The sequence below is a fragment of the Lagopus muta genome, chromosome Z, assembly GCF_023343835.1.
Source record: "Lagopus muta isolate bLagMut1 chromosome Z, bLagMut1 primary, whole genome shotgun sequence".
NCBI classification, from domain to species: Eukaryota; Metazoa; Chordata; class Aves; order Galliformes; family Phasianidae; genus Lagopus; species Lagopus muta.
Genome location: NC_064472.1, coordinates 38,719,547 through 38,733,825, shown reverse-complemented (window position 1 = coordinate 38,733,825; position 14,279 = coordinate 38,719,547). Strand labels below are relative to the sequence as shown.

Below are 14,279 nucleotides of genomic sequence, written 5' to 3'. Positions count from 1 at the left end.
AAGAAGATAAACAGAAAAATGTGGATTGCTCTAAATTCTCTCCCAGGAAGCAAAAGAAGCATCACTTCAAATTACAGCAATGTAACTGTAAGTGAACAAATAAGCCAGTTACTTCTATATGTACACTGTTCTTCATGTGAACATTAGCAACACAATATAAAACTCCACTGGGAATCATTTTACCACTTATCTTCTAAGGTTAGATGTTTTGCACTATTGTGTCATAATTTTGCTATGACCAAACCATGGATTAACAGCAGTTACTTTTATTAAGCAATTGTGATCAGAAATGGGTAATAAACGGTGTTTTATTTCTATACTGCAGATCAATTCTTATTCTCTGTATCTATTCTGCAAATCTCGGTGGAGATACAAGAATTACAGCTTAGGCAGCAGAATATTTAAAGTAATGTTGACTTTCTTGCAATAAATTTTAACTTTCTTGTAATAAATCATAACCAGGGTCAGTTTCTCACAATACAGTAGGACAGAATATTTTTCCTGCAAAATTACTAACCATGTGACAAGTATGTACAAACTTGTGCAATCTGGACTTCCTTCCTTTACCAGCAACCCTCCAGTCTTTTCGCTATTCACTCCTCAAAAATGCTTATCTTTAGAAATAATCCCGGAACTGAATGGTTTAGAAACAGCAGTAAAATGAGAGAACTGTATGTAAAATAAAACTGTGCTCAAGGAATACTGCAGTTATACAGCCAGGTAACCAGAATACGCGGTATGCTGGAGGTAAGGTACATGTGAAACTAACTCTGCCCCCTTGTGCACACTGTGAATACACTTTTGAATTCACACACACTACTTCTCAATACAATTTCAATTGATTTGACCAATAGAAAATCCATTCAAACTCCTACAGATTATATCAATATCTACACTGTACCATCCCAGCAACTTCTCACTGATTTTCACGGTTAATGCAAGCCCCCATCTCATTAAATTTATGCATTCTAATACTTATTTGACATTCATATACTGTTTTATTAGCAGCATAGGCACCTTGAATAACACTTGAGAATATGTCCATCACAAAGCTAAATCATCATCTGGTTGCAAAGGTCAATACATGTCTGTAACATTCTACAGTCTAAAGCTTAAAAAATCCCTTTAATAGACAGTGTTTACTGTACTATTTTACTCTATGCTATTTCACTTGTTTTACTCTTATGAAGTACTTGTTACATAAAGCAATGCAGGGGGCACAAGGTTTATGCCTAACTCCAGACACAAAGACTATATGAACTAGCACTGCACTATTTGAGATCCATTGTTTGATTAAGGCATTGTAGAACGTAAGACAACTCACAGTTCCAAAGTACCTGTGCTGCAGTGGTTCAAGCACCATTAATTCAGTCATTTCCAAATTTTGGGTCCAAGCCACACCGTTGTATTTTCTAAAGGAATCTCCTGAGTGCCTTTAAGCAGAGAAAACTACATATCCTGCTCTCAGAGGCTTTTCCACGTGAGGGAAATGCCCCAAAACACCACAGTCTCTAACTCATATTGGAGCCTCCCTCAGATACTCTGGTAACTCAGAAAGGTTCAGGGATTTACAGACTTCAAGGCCAGAAGGAGCTATTAAAACTGTCTTATCTGACCTCCCAAGTAACACAAGTTATAAAATTTCACCTACTTCTCCATCAAACTCATAAATTCTAGTTTAGCCAGAATATAGCTTAGTCAACCAAAATAATTTCATTCAACGTACTTCAGGGCATATCTCCTAAATTAAGGTATTAGGCTACAGTGTTTTTATTTTAATAATTCCCCCATCCACATAGAATTATATGTCTCTTTAACTGTTCTTATGGCCAAAAAATACATGAAAAGTGTTTTCTCAGTATTCACACAGAAATTTACCTCAGGCTAACTCTGAGCCTGGGCAGCACCAATCCAAAACGTTACCTGCAAAATGTTGTAAGCAGCTGGTATAGGTGAGCAGCAGGTTCCGCAGCTTTAACAAACCTCTTGGTAGTAGTCCTAGAATCACCAAATGGCCTGGGTTGAAAAGGACCACGAAGATCATCAAGTTTCAACCCCCCTGCTGTGTGCAGGGTCGCCAACCACCAGACCAGGCTGCTCAGAGCCTCCAGGAATGGGGATCCACAACCTCCTTAGGCAATCTGTTCCAGTGTGTCACCACCCTCTGTGTGAAAAACTTCCTCCTAATATCTAACCTTAACATTCCCTGTCTCAGTTTAAGACCATTCCCCCTTGTCCTATCACGATGCACCCTTGTAAATAGCTGCTTCCCCTCCTGTTTGTAAGTTCTTTTCAAGAGTCCTGCTGGATGCAGAACAGTGAGAGTCCACCCAGGCAAGAAAGTGAAGCTAAGCAATGCGGCACCCAGCCCCACATATACAAGAACCTCAAGGGCTTCAGGGGACACCAAGACACCCATCAGTATTTCCCAGCTGGCCAAAGAGGCTTGCTAGGCCAGTCACAACAATCAGAAAGCTTTCCTAGGCATAGCCACGTGTAAAGACTCCATCCTCATTAAACTGGTCTTCACTTCCTTAGCAATGAGCTTTCTTAGTCGTGTGGTTGTATATATAGTTATGTTTTAACATCTGCAACACTACATTTGGATAAAAATCATAGCAACTTCCATAAATCCAGTTGCTTTGAAGCACACGAATAACTACTAAAAAGTCTTGGGAAGGGTAACAAAAGCAGAAAGTATTCAGGAGTAAGTGCTCCATACCACCTAATGGTGAAAGGGAATGATGGAGTCATCTGAAGAGCAAGCTGATACATCAGCCCAGGGAGCAAGGCACTTCAGGTAGCACTCAGCAGCAACAGAGCAACTCAACCAAGCAGCAGGACTTCACCACAGGACTACAGAAGTACAGCTGCCTGCCCTTGGGTCGACATGCTGGAGAAATGGAGTGCTGGGTGCCTGCACAAATCCTAGGAAGGTTATAATGCTCTGAAGCCCAAAACCTCAAAGTTTCTTATCTACACTGTCTGCCAGAGCCAAGGAGACTTCATGAAAAGTGAACAATCTGCTTTATCACTCCACAGTGCTTAGGCCTGGCTCCAAAGTAATCGCACTTGAACATTCTCAGAATATTACTGTCTTTGGGTGCCCCTTGCTATTTCCAAAAAAGACTTCAAGAACCATAACACAGACACTGAGCTATTATCAAATACTCAAGGATGAAGCGTCTTCTAACCCCAATCTTACAAATATTTTGGAAATGACTAGCGCTTTATCAGTAACCGTCCAGTAGCTGCTGTTTTTGCTGCTAAAACTGTAATTCTGCTTATTTTGAGAAAGAAAAATCAGTTCTTTTTACACACTAGTTAAGAGAATGGTCTGCAGATGAAAGTTCATGTTCTTCCAAGCATCAGGAACACACCACAGCCAACCCTCCTTCCAGATGGCAGCCACACTGATACTCTGCAGAAGTGTGGGACACACACAGCAAAGACACGGCAGAGTTTAGCCTCAGTGTTTGAGAGTGACACATGATGCCTGAAGCAGAAAACAAAATTTTAAAGGGGATTTCCCTCGTTCCCAAATTTTCATAGAAACAATCCATCTATATCATAATTTAACTGTCAGCAAATATCTACAGCAAAAAGTATGGACAAGCACACACACATGCTAACTTACAGCAATAAGCAAATTACCCGAGGAGGAAGTAAACTATGTGATCTGAGAATTTAAAGCGCTTTTATACACACCTGGATAAAATGGCATGAAATACATTCAATGTTTTATCACCAAGCTCTCCTGATGCACCCTATGTACTCAAATAGCCAAATGCAAAAGGTACAAGGCACTTTCAGCAAATGCTTACTTCCAGTGTAAGGATGGCAAGACTGTCAGAGGACACTATTCATGTTGCCTTAGAAATGGTGTCTGCATTACACATTTCCAGTGGTCCAGAATTGAAGATTTAACAACATTCAATGATGTCAGAATATTTTCTCATTACTGTGTTCCTTATTAGGTATTAAATTAATGATCCTAAACCATAACAACTCAAGAAACAAAACACGCCATTTATGCATTTTTTTGCTTAACATGAAAAAGAGCAGATGATGTACAAAAAAATCCCTGAACAATCTGGATCACACATTTTCATGTAAGTGAATACAAAGTATCCCGTCTTGACACTGCAACTATTTCTTCAATTAACTGTACAGAATAATACTACAGTAACACACTCGATTGTTTACTGTAACATAATAAAAAGGAGCTAATTGACTGACCTAGGTTTCTGTAAGGCCACCCTACAATCCAAAGATGAAGCAATGTAACTAATGCTAGCACCTTCGTAGGCTCATTCCATCAGACCAGGCCTGATAACTCCCGCTTCACATAATATGAAAAGTAAGAGATGAAACAAAAACACGAGTCTGCTTTACATTTCCATACTGACAAAGATTTTTGAAAAAATCACGCTTAAAAAATCAGCATAAGGACTTCTCTTTTCTCTTAGATACCACGCCTATTGGCTTTTCCCAGTCAGCCTATTTGGCAGGAGAAGGAAAAAGTATGATTTCATAAAATTGGGCAGCCAGTTCCTCACATTGAAAGCTAAAGTTGCCTCGGAAACACTGCTGCTTCCACGGCCATGTAATTTTGCCTCCTTTTTCCCATGGGACCAAGCCTTAGAGAGGCATCATTTATTTACAGGCCTTCCCACTGGGCTCCAGTTATCGGCCAATAATGCTGAGGACACACACTTCTAATGGCCTATGTTTTGAAACCAAGTCTAATCTAATGGCGTAGCGCCCAAACTCCTTTTCCAGCACAGCCATTAAAGGATGTAGGTTATTGCTGTTGTCACCATTGATATTTGTCATTGTAATGTAATTAGGGCCCTAAAATGATGCATTACAGCCCTTGGCACAGCTTCTATTAAAATCTTTTCTTCTGCTCACTGAACTGCGACCTGCTTTCTGATGAATAACAGACAGACAGCTTTAGGGTGAGGAGCAGATTCATCAAAGAAGTATTTTTCAGCATTGGAAATAAAATAAATAAATAAATAAATAAATAAATAGAGGAAGGGAACTCAAGAAGAAAAGCGCAAGGAAAAAGAAAGAAAAAGCACACAGCACATTTGAATTTCATCTGACCACTTGAAATTCTGATTGCATCTGATGAATCTTTCTTAGGACAATATATTCTCAGCCTGTGAATCACATGGTTAATCAGGGCTCTAATCTGCTATCCATCAGCCTATGCCAGCACTGTAACTTCCAATCAAATTTATAGGTTATGTGGGTCACGCATCCCTGAACATCTACATTCACAGATATCCCATTTAAACCGGCACAGATTCTGAAATGCTGTTGTTAGGGTTACTGAATGTTATAATACTATTCAAAGCTTTATGAAAGCTCCTGATAAACAGCTGCTAAATTATTGCCTGTGGATACAGTGCGATGCTCTGAAATAGCATTAATGGACCAATAAAAGGACGATTGTTCATGCCAAAATATAAAAAGGATAGCTTTTGCTGCCACAGTTTGTCAAATATGTTAACAAACACCGACACTTCTATTACTCCTTTCCCTAAACACAAAAGATGTTTGGTTTTACATAGGAACACACCGGCATGGAACCATAAATGATGAGGGAGAAAGGCAGCAAAGGTTCAAGTCAGAATCATCTTTTCAGTTATCTAACGCAGGCATGTACTGTTTGCTGTCTCTGAGAGCCACCCACAAAAGACACTATTTTAACAGTTCTTTTCATAACCATTCACACAGCTCTTTTTTGTTTTGTTTTAAATAATGAATAAGTATCTATTAATTAAAATGTTGACATTAATAAATACTAACATTTATAAACTATGATGTGAATAGGTATTTTGTTTCGTGTATAAACACACAGCAAAATCACTGTGCTGGAATGCAGTCCAAGCAAAGGAATTAAGACCTGTATCAGTCAACACGCCCCTTTACAGTATGAAAACAAAGATCTAACGGAAGGGCAGCTGCTCAACTCCTTAACTCTCTGAACGTTTTTTGACTAAAGCAGCAAAAGAGCGATGTTAAAATGATAATTGCCTATATATGCAGACAAGCACTGTAAAAAAATCTGACCTCTCAGCACACAAGATCCTTCAAAAGCCTGAGTATTTTTGAAAAATGTTCACTACATAAACCTGAGGGCAAGGCTGAACTAAGCTCTCAGGAGGCAGCCCAGCCCACAACAGGAGGTTGTGGTCCAACATCTAACAGCAGCATGCAGGAAGAAGTGAGTGACAGACCACTATGCTCCTGAGCCTCTTTCACAGTAACAACTATGAGTTTGGTTTGATTCACCCTTGCTGCACACCACTAAAATTGGACCTAAGCATACAGTAAAATATGGGAATATGTTCTAAGTGCCTCACTAAGTATTTTAGCATATATCCCAATTCTTAGCACAATTGGAGCCTAAGAGAGAAGCAAGAGTCATATAAACTTCGGATACTGAAATACTCAGAAATGTTCTAATACACAGGGAGTTCAGAATCCATTTGTTGCTTTAAAAAATTTCCATATACATTCTTTTTTAGCAGAGCAAAAAGGAAATTGGGATTTTATTTATAGTATATAAACTTCAAAAAAAATATTTCCACTATATTTCATGAAGTTCCGTAGTTATTACAATTATAAAAAATTGCTGGTAAAAAATTACCACTGGAGGCTGTAGGTCTGTCAGTGGAATGGAAACAAAACTGCTATATATGTATTGTTGAAATAAAACAGAATAATAAAACACTATTGGGAAACCCATTTCAGCAGCCAGGAGGAAAAAGAATATATGCAATTACACTTTCAGAAAAATAATCTGAAACAACTGTTATTTCAAGTTTAATTTGTTTTACACAATGCAGCCTTTGCCAAAAAGATCAATCTCGTTTATTAAGTGCTTACCAAGAACACGTACACACACCCATAGTATCTAAACAAGCATTTCACAAATTAGTGAGGAAAAAAAAACATTATTACACTGTATGAGACATATCATGATCCTGAATAAAGTGAACAAAAAAGCTAATCTTAGTATTTCACAGAAAATTAACTCTTCTTTCATAAAGAAGAATGTGTTTTGTTTTAATCACAGACCGTTGTCTGGAAGCACTTATTCTAATTCTACAGAACTGGAGAAAATATTGCAAGCCTTGAATATAAAACTCGTCTTCAGCCATAAAGGAACGCTGTTTGGAGACTAAGCTATAATCTAGCCCTGTAGTTAGGAAGAACAGAAGGCAAAGATCTCTAGGCAAAGAGGGACATTAAACAGAAAATTTCTTCTTCATTGTATCCAATGAGCAACGCAACTAAGAATGCAACAATCAGACTCCACTAAGTAAACACTAGTATATTCTCCTCCTTGCTTTCCTAATCAACCTTCTATGACAAACATCGTAACTAAAAGCCCAGGAAGTATTGTAAACTCAGTTCTTACAATTCATAAATTAATTTAGGTGTTTATTTTGCAAAAAGTACCAAAGACAGCAACATACACAATAAATTGTAGAAGTAGAATTTTCAAAATAAATTTACTAACATACATCCCGATCCATGGACTGCTGATGTGAACTGATAAGACATGGCTTTTATTTAATGTCTCAAGAAACACATGGAGTTGAACTGAGCAAGAAAAGATACATACTGAATCATTCATGATTAAGACAATAAAAAGCAAATCAAGTAAGGTAACAAAGACGCTCAAAGCCTGTCACTTGAGGAAGTCATGTTTTTTATCAATATTGACTTCTGCATGCAAGTACCAGCACAGAAATGCATAGCTTGGAGTCCCCATAGACCTTCAATCCTTCCAGCCTCTACTAGGAAGCAAGCTGCATTCTGTCTGATGTGCCAGAAGTAGGAAAGCACCCAGAAGAAAGACTGCAAATGGAATTTAAAATAGCAGAAACTGGCTTCAACTTCTCCTCTCACAAAGACAGAGGGAAGCAACTTGCTCAAAAAGCTGACTGAAACAAGTAAGAAGAAGACAGTGCAAAGTAGTAGGAGATGCTGTTTCAGGAATGCCACCAGTAGAGCTCTGTAGTACCCTAAACAGTACTGTCCCACTACATTGTACCAATCCTCGGGGCATTTCACAAGAACTCATATTTTGTGAGTTACAGCATCATGTTATAAGAAGGAGAAGTTTTCAGCTTTCTCCACCAACTAAACGAATCTGATTTCACAGTTAAGTTTTATGGAGGTTATTTTAAATTTAGTAAAGTTTTTTTCTTTTTAAGCTTAGAAACCTATGGCATTCCACTAAGGCACTTACAGCCTTGAGCTCAATCTTTTGCATCCCCCACTAATTATAATTAGGTTTTATTATCCCACCCTAATTATAATTAGGTCAGAGTTTCCCATGCTAATGTCTCCCCCAACCACTGCAATACAGGTGCATATGCACAATCACCACTCTTACCACTTGACCCTTTCCCTCACAAGCCCTCCAAACAGCCTGACCACAGTTCTTCCGCACCTGCTGGAAATGACACCAACCAACCTCTGCTTATCCTTACAACTATATGTATATAACACTTTTAAAGCCTACTTTTAATTTATTCAGATGCAGTGCATCCCCTATCTATTTAGAACACAAGATCATATTCTGCTTCTCAGGAGTAGAAGTAATCAAAGAGAAATACTGCTGATCAGTATTAGTTTCAATCTGTACGTTGTAAAGAACCAACAAAAGGAAAGAGTGAAAACCTATTCTCAGGAGGCTTATGCTTACCTTGAGGTGTCCTTACCTGCCTTGGAAAAATATTAACGAGACAGCATTTCAGCTAAACCAGATTGCTCTACCAGAGCAATCCAAAAAGAACCATGCTTTTAAAATTTATGCACAGCATGATCAGGATTTAAAACATTACCAGAAAATACTAAAATCTCTATGAAAGAGAATTGCTTCAAGCATCCAGCTCTCACTCTTGATCTCCACCAGCAAACACTCTTCCTTGGCAAGCACACACAAAGGAAGATTCAGAAGAAGTTATGGGCTATCATTATCCTACAGATTTTCTCTGGTTTCAGAGCCCACTTTGGAACAGAGTTGTGCTTCCAGAGTTATCACTGGGAAACTGATAAACTATGAAGACTCAGAACTATGAAATTGTACCAGACTTCCAGTTATATGTCTAAAGTCGCACTGTTTTCACCTTAAAACTTGCAGAAAACACTGCAGCCAGTGTTTTCTAGCTAGGAACTAGCTAGTACTGCAGCTAGTTCCTCATAAAAACAGGAAAATCACCACGGCTATCAAACTCAGTTTATTCCTTCCAAACTCACCTGCACACCAGGAATAAGGCTTTTTGCATCAAAAATACAGTTACTTCTTTTCTACTTCTCGTTGCTTTTGCTTACCCATCTCACCCTTACCGTATTGCCATGAAAGTTGAAGCACATGGTCAGTTTGAGTCACTGAGAACTGCATTTGTTTATGGTTGCTTCTATAAATGATTATACTAGAGATCAGCACACTTGCATGAAGTGTGGTTGTTAGGTCTAATTACAAGAATTCTGCTAGAAAGCAGTCAGATTCCTTTTCCAATCCTTCATCTCCTCTTCCTCTTCACATAGTAGAGGGTACAGTCACAAATTAGTTAAGAAATCTAGCAAAAATTCTTATTTATTTAAGGGGAGATAGTCTATGCAAAGGAAACATTTAAACTCCTTTTCCTCTGCACCTTCCTCTTTTATTATGATAATGAGCAATACTCAGACACAATTTCCATACATTAAGGAAACAGATTTTTGCATTTAATTTACTAGATACAAATCTTTTTAAGCCAATACACAGAAACATATCATTTTAATAATACCCCCAAAGAGATGAAAGAACAGTGCAATGGATTTTACAGTAAAGCTATAACGAAGCATCAACTTTAGTATCTTGGTAATCACAATCCAAATAAAGCATGTTAACATCTCAATTTTTAAACCAAGTAGAAGTTGATTCCTTCTGAAAATAACTAAATGGTTCATACTCCTTGATGGTATTTTAGCAAGTCTCAGCTACTGGAATCAAGTGATTGTCTAAGAATCAGACTACATTTAAGACACCTCTCTCCTTTTCCCACATACAAATAAGTTTTTTTTTTTTAAGCAACACTGAACAGAAAAATGAAAAATACGTAACACTAAGGACATGCAGCAGAGCCCATGTCCTTTCACTCTCAACTTAATCGCAGGTTTCAACTTTGGGCACTGATTCTTGATTTCTTCTTGCTTTGAGATGACAGCACCACACTCCCACAGTAGTACCCATCATGGATTTCCACACCACAGTATCCAGAGGGTGAGCCAGCTAGGCCACGCTGTCACCAGTCTTGTCACTCAGGCCTTACTCCACAGCACACATAGTGACAACAGCAAGCCAGGACTCCAGTTCACTTTTGTTAGGGCTACCTGCAGACTGGGTGGGGTGTATTACGGAGCTGGAAAGATGAGAGGTTCACCCAGAAACAAATCCTGAACGTTCCAGTTCATCTCCACCGCATAGACTACATTGCTCCATATTCACGTTAAGCAAAATATGCACTGCCACTATTAATTTAACAAGAAGGCATTCTTGCTGCAGCAAAAAGCTGCTTGCTTTTCTATGAGCAACCACAGAGTAACAGTCTGCAGCTCTGACTCCCATTGTGTAGAAAATATTGATATGAATTGTCAGGGCTTATAATTTCAATCACTGTGGATCATAACTGCCTTTGCTCACAATAACTCTTTTTCCATTTCAGCATTTCTGCAACTGGAGTTTCCTGCAGCACTTACTATTTTTCTCTTAAGTGGAGGAGGACTAGGAAAGAACAGGTAATTTTACCCTTCAAAATGTGAATATCTAACAAGTGGTAGTTTCACTAGAGAAGTACATCTAAAATAATCAGGCAGTTTACAATACTCCTTTTAACCTTCTAAGAGGATACATTTGCAAAGCAAATGTTAAGACACTTGTAAGACATGAATGCATAATACATCCAGGAAATTCACTTGTCCAAGACAGCTGGATACACTAAGTACATCCTGATATTCAATTCATTTGAATGGCATTCCCCCAGTAAAACTCGTGCCAGGACAGACACTGAGTCAAGCAACACTAAATGACATTCACCTTGAAACGGTGTGCAGTATTATTGAAGTTTTCAAATACCTTTCATCCATGAAGGATTCCAACTTAACATGAACTTTTTAAAGAAACATGAAATTTGTGAAAATGCTATAAAAAGCAGAATAGGAGGTTTGGAGCAATGGAGAATTATCTGGTGGGGAAATGTGGATTTCATGAAATCTATTCCAGTGCTGTAACTCCCTGTGAGATCACACTTTGTGTGGAAAGCTACTATGAACTGCATTAATTTCAGACAAATGCTCAAGGTGCACCATATGTTAAGAATGCTCTTCATCATTCTGCATACACAGACTTTAATAAAAATATCTAGAACACAGAAAGTAGGTCAAATGCAAGCAATTGAGAAGGGTAAGCGATCGATTCTATAAACAGTTTAAATTTATGATAACAATATCAACATATTTCTCCTTCAACTCGTTATCACTCAAACAGAATTTCTTCACAGTCCATCTCAGCACCACAACTCCTCTGCAAGCAACTGGGTTTGAAACACAGGCAGCACTCTCAACAGTGGTGCTCTACCTGCGTGGGAGATGAGCTAGAGGAAGGCTTTAGCTGTAGCTTCCCCATGCACTTGTATATAACAGGCTCTGAAGGTACACCACTTCTGCCTAATCCAGCTGCTCTTGTTCACCACCTCTGTGCTGCCAGAGCTGCAAAGGCATTGGGTGAACCAAACAAGGAACACATCCAAATTAAAATGAACCCCAACATTTTTTTTTAAATACAAATATCATTCCCACATCCAATTTACTGTGACTAAACCCAAAGAAAATGACATAAATGCCACCTCTTGCCAGCCTGAGGCACACAGAGAACTGCAGTCTCAGACACCAAAAACCTCTGTGCCAAGACTCCTTGTGAGCACTCAACACCCTTCTCCTTTAAGTCAGAAACAAGAACACAGTTAGAAGAGCAAACCGCAGTGCAGTGCTCTTGGCAAGCTGCACTTGCCTTGTGACAGATACCGAGACATCTCCCAGCGTGGGAAGACTTCGTTTCACTTCCTCCACCATGCTGCAACCCCAATGTGCTCCCATCAACCACAGAACAACCTCTCCACCTCCTGGGTTAGTATAGCAATCTGCTCCAGCTGCAAGTTTTGACTGGTCCTAGCAGCCACCTATGAGATCATATGGTAAACCAAGTCACCCATGCACAATTGCATGGTGAGCTCAAAATAATGAATAAAAACTGGTGAAAATAAGCAGCGAGCGTCCTAGTCTGATAGCGGTCAGATGAAGTAACTGAACATTGTGGTCAAAACTGTGAAAAAGAAACACACTCATAAAATATTGTATGCTTTTTCGGTTACAGCAGACAGCATGACAGACAGCAAAACCACATTTCCATGCCTTTTTTTTTTTTTTTTTTTTTTTTTTTTAATGGATCTGTGGCTTTTTGCCACGGAGTAATTCTATGGTTTACCAAAATGCAGTCTTTGGGCTTGTTAATTTCATATTTACTTGGCTGGCCTGTAATCTCTCCACTTTTTTAATTAAAAAGGTTTCACTTCAGGCAAGTGTTCATATGAAAAATAGTCATTCGAATCCTAATATTTTTACCCACAAAAACTCACATAGGTTCTATCTATTTTGGTTTACAAGAGCCTGTTTTGCACAAAGTATTATAATTATTCCCTTTCATAACAGTAGTTTCCCATGACAATTAGAGACTTAGTTGTGCTATTCTGTTTGGATTAGAAATTTGCCAGAATACAAGAAAGGAAACCTTGAAATCACTGAACTATCCACAGTTTGTTTGCAAACCTGTTCATGAATAATCCCTGGCTGTTTTTCACAAAGACAATGGAAAAAGCCAGGGGGAGGAGGAAGGGAAATATGTTTGATGACTAGTGGATAGCTCAGACTGTGCTTTCTTTGTGTGAGCTTCAGTGAAGATAAAAGAATTAAGTTGGAAAATATTAACCTTTAATATAAAGGGAAGGCAGTTTAAAATGACTGATTTCTTTATTGAAAAAGTCACTTTTCACTACTGCAACATACCATGTTATGAAGGCAAACAAAAGAGAAGTGAGAAAAACGTTTGTTTTTTCTTTTTAACAGTTGCGAACAAGGGCTGCATCGACTTTGCCACCGCAGGTATAACCTCAGCTCATGACCACTAAACTCAAGTTGACTGAAACTAGCTGCAGAACTACCCTTGCTGACCTCTGGATTCTCAGGCTGTTAGAAGGATCTGAGCATATCTGTCAGAGGCGGTTATAGAGCACCTGTAAGTACTTCAGTTGTACTTTTGGATAAGAACTCCATGTACCTTAAAGCACTTTACCTCAGCTCAGGACTTTTAAGCAATGTTTTAAAAAAGGATGCCATTTTCATCCAGTGCAACTCACAGCCGTACATCCACTACAAAACCTCTCCAGATTTCATTTCATCTGGCTGTAAATTAGACTTCTTCCACCTCTGCAGATTAAACTAGGCTAGTAAGGGAGAGACCAGGTCCTGAACAGCTGTTCTACATCCAAAATTAGCATCTTTCTCACTAAGAATAAACAGGAAAAGTAGTGGTAGTGGGATGCTCACGTAGAGACACTGATCTGCTTTAATGCTCTAAGTCCATTTGCTTCAGCAAGGTGGAAAAGCACAGCAATGTTTCAGAGGAAAACACCAAACACTTACCCTGTGCTGTAAACAGTCTTCTAACTAGTATTTCTTTTCCGAAGTCCAACTTCCTTTTAGCCTCAGAACAACATTTATAGCTTCTCACACATGTGGGGTTATTCATAAGCTGAGAAGGGAAGACTTCAGCAATGCTGTGATCCTCACTGTTTAGTACTAACTGGGTTTGCCTAATCTTTGACAATTCATGCTGCCATTAACTTCTTTCAACCTCTGCAACAAATAAATTTTAAAAAAGTCTTTTACAGATTCATAGTCTGTAAAACAGCAGGTAGAAATTCCAATGAAGTTAAAAAGAGACTATTTCAGACTACTAGTTCTGCCTGGAATGAGGAGGTGTAGAAGACTTCAACAAAACCTGTATTTTCCTCATCTTTACAATAGTATTGCTTATACCAGAGAAACAAGATCCCACTGTGCTGCAGCCACTGGCTATATAGCCATCAAGTCCCAGCTCTGGCATTTGCTAAGGTCTGGGCAGGCTCCTGGTCTCAGGGGGCAGGAGGCAC

General features: G+C 38.8%; 1 protein-coding gene across 2 annotated transcripts in view; it reads right to left on the bottom strand.

The window, feature by feature from the left end:
• TLE4 (TLE family member 4, transcriptional corepressor) overlaps window positions 1-14,279 on the bottom strand; it is a 100,054-nt gene that overhangs the window by 69,855 nt on the left and 15,920 nt on the right. The window lies entirely within an intron of this gene.